The sequence below is a fragment of the Mus caroli genome, chromosome 4 (genome assembly GCF_900094665.2).
Source record: "Mus caroli chromosome 4, CAROLI_EIJ_v1.1, whole genome shotgun sequence".
NCBI lineage: Eukaryota > Metazoa > Chordata > Mammalia > Rodentia > Muridae > Mus > Mus caroli.
In genome coordinates, this window is record NC_034573.1 from 34045213 (window position 1) to 34048569 (window position 3357).

A 3357-nucleotide genomic window follows, 5' to 3' on the forward strand; every position below is an offset into this window, starting at 1 on the left:
CAGGAGGAGCTGAGAGTTCTATGTCTTCATCCAAAGGCTGCTAGTGGAAGACTCACTTCCAGGCAACTAGGGTGAGTGTCTTATACCCACACCCACAGTGACACACCCATTCCAACTAGGTCACACCTATTCCAACAAGGCCACACCTTCAGATAGTGCCATTCCCTGGTCCAAGGATATACAAACCATCACAGTATTGTACCTAATAGCAGCAGTTCAGTTGAAAGATAAAACAATTACGTTGCTTCTGTGTTTGCATGTGATCATAGTGTCTTGTGGTTTATAAGTGAGTCAGCTCCAGAACTCCTTTGGTCCCTATGTGGAAGGATTGATTTTCTGTGCAGCCTCCTGAGGTGGTGGAGAGTGGGATGGTAGCACTCAACATTTTGTATATCCCAAGGTTTTTATAAACTTATAGCAGGGAAACAGTGGATGTGCTCTATAACACAATACTCATGAAAATATTGTTGCATTTGAATTGTTTTGGTATTTGTGGGGTTATTTTCATTTTTAAATGCTCACCTTTGATGATTACTCTTATAGTTAGAATAAGGCTGTCACCTGCTTCAGAACAATCATTCTTGAAATATTTTCATGATAACAACAGATTTATTCAAATAAAAAAATTTAAAACACTTATTCAGTATATTATGTGTGTACCAAGTTGTGAAAGAATGAATAAATAAATTGCATATAAATGAAAAAAAATTATGAACACCAACTCTTTTCAATTTTTTCAATTAATTCAAATGGTATTGTTTTCTTTTTTATTGATTAGGTATTTATTTCATTTACACTAAGCCATCTTCTGATACATATGTAGCTAGAGACATGAGCTCAGGAAGGTACTGGTTAGTTCATATTGTTGTTCCACCTATAGGGTTACAGATTCCCCCAGCTCCTTGGGTATTTTCTCTAGTTTCTCCATTGGGGGACCTGAGATCCATCCAATAGCTGACTGTGAGCATCCACTTCTGTGTTTGCTAGGCCTCACAAGAGATAGCTATATCAGGGTCCTTTCAGCAAAATCTTGCTAGTGTATGCAATGGTGTCAGCGTTTGGAAGCTGATTATGGGATGGATTCCCAGATATGGCCATCTTTAGATGGTCCATCCTTTCATCTCAGCTCCAAAGTTTGTCTCTGTAACTCCTTCCATGGGTGTTATGTTCCCAATTCTAAGAAGGAGCAACGTGTCCACACTTTGGTCTTCGTTCTTCTTGAGTTTCATGTGTTTCATACATTGTATCTTATATCTTGGGTATTCTAAGTATCTGGGCTAATATTCACTTATCAGTGAGTACATATCATGTGAGTTCTTTTTTTTCCTGGTACTAAAACTGTCTTTTATTGTTTATTCTTACATTTATTTTAAAAGACTTAAGACACAATCAGTAGAAACAAAGTAATAAATTAGATGCTAAATGTGGAGAGGCAAGACAGCCTAGGAGCTACATTTATGAACTCTTCTCAAGTTCCAGGGCACATGGGCTGACAGGCCAGCTGAAGGATGGACACTATGAGCAGACAGATAACTGTACCACATGTAGTGACATTTTTAGTAACCCATTAAAGAAGCAAGAATATCTAAAAAGATCTGTAACAAAGCAATGGTCCCTTGATTCTTAAGTCATCTTAGACAGGGGTCACTAGTGTTTAAGCTACTTCTAGAATCTAGCTACTATAAGTTATATTAACTACATAAATATATCTAGTTAACAGTCTCCATACAAGTTAATGCTTTGAGCTTAGACCACAACATTGGCCATCTAGTTCCAAAGCTTTAACGATGTGTGCAGCAGACGGGCGATCTTTAGGATCCTCATTAGTACACACACAGAAGGGTTCAATGACCTTCTTGTAGGAGTCATCCAGTTCTTCCATGTTGATGGATGGCCTTGTCCCCAGAGCTGCATAATATGCTTCATCATCGAAGTCACTCTCATCAAAGGTTGCATCTTCATCAACATCATCATCTGGAAGATTGATGTGTGGAATACATAAAGTAATCATTTCCCACAGAGTAAGGCCAAAAGCAAACACATCTGCCTTGTCAGTAATGATGCCATTTTCTTCCAAGGCTTCCTTGGGTTTCCATGGCTCAGTACCAATATAACAGGCCTCAGGATCAGTCACAGTCATATTTTCATCCAATGGCAGAGAGACTCCAACATCACAGATTTTAATTGTTTCAAAACCACCTTTAATTACAACATTTGAAGACTTTATGTCTCCATGAAGCAGCTTCTTTTCTTGGTGCAGATACTTTAGCCCTCTGGCCATGTGCAAAGCAACTCTGAGAATTATAGCTGCTGGAAAAGGACTTCCACTGTCTTTGTTCCGCTCTTCTATTAAGTCATTCAGAGACTTTTCACCTCCATACTCCATAGCAAGGCACTCACTACCATCACTGGCTTCAGTAAAAGCACGATATCCTATAATGTTTGGGTGATTAAGGTTTTTTAAAATCTTAGCTTCATCAGTTAGTCTGTTCTGATACACAGTTCGATAATGATCATTGCATAAAAGACTTATCTTGCCCTTCCAGTCCGATCAGCACCGGGGTAGCTAGGGCGCAGAGTCGGCTGACACCCACCAGCTACCCATGACACCCGCCACGGGATCTTAAGACTTTTGGTGTTCCAATCCAATCACGTGGGACCTGAGAGTGCATTAGTTAGGGAAGCAGAAAACCTGGCCTGAGTAGGGGCACAAGCCCCTTCCGGTTGGACCAGCACTGGGGTAGCTAGGGCGCAGAGTCGGCTGTCACCTGCCAGCTACTCACAACACCAGCCACGGGATCTTAAGACTTCTGGTGAGTGGAACACAGCATCTGCTCCAATCCAATCGCGAGGGACCTGAGAGTGCATTAGTTAGGGAAGCAGAAAACCCAGCCTGAGTAGGAGCACAAGCCCCTTCTGGTCCGACCAGCACCAGGGTAGCTAGAGCGCAGGGTCGGCTGACACCCGCCAGCTACTCACAACACCAGCCACGGGATCTTAAGACTTCAGGTGATCCAGCCACCCTCCTGGCCAGAGGACAGGTCTCCGCCCGGCCCGAGAGCCCTTTGCCTCAGGATCAGCAAGAGCCATCTTGGTTCTGGGACTCTGCTGAACATAGTCTGCACAGGTTAGAGTGTTCACCACAGAAGCTGACCACTTCTGGGATAGGCGGGAGCCACAGAGCCTCTGAGGCAGCGCCCTTTTCGGGCTCCAGACATCTGGCCACCCTCCTGGACAGAGGACATGTGTCCACCCGGCCCGGTAGCCCTTGGCTTCAGGATCTGTGGAAGCCATCTTGGTTCCGGGACTCCACCGAACTTAGGAACGTAGTCTGCACAGGTGAGAGTGTGCACCACA

At 43.4% G+C, this 3357-nt stretch overlaps 1 pseudogene across 1 annotated transcript; it reads right to left on the reverse strand.

Annotated features, from left to right (window-relative positions):
* Positions 1-1325: 1325 nt before the first annotated feature.
* On the reverse strand, positions 1326-2530 carry LOC110293575 (annotated as a pseudogene). Its single transcript, XR_002377819.1, has one exon. The product of XR_002377819.1 is annotated as a lymphokine-activated killer T-cell-originated protein kinase pseudogene (transcript).
* Between the last annotated feature and the right edge of the window lie 827 nt (positions 2531-3357).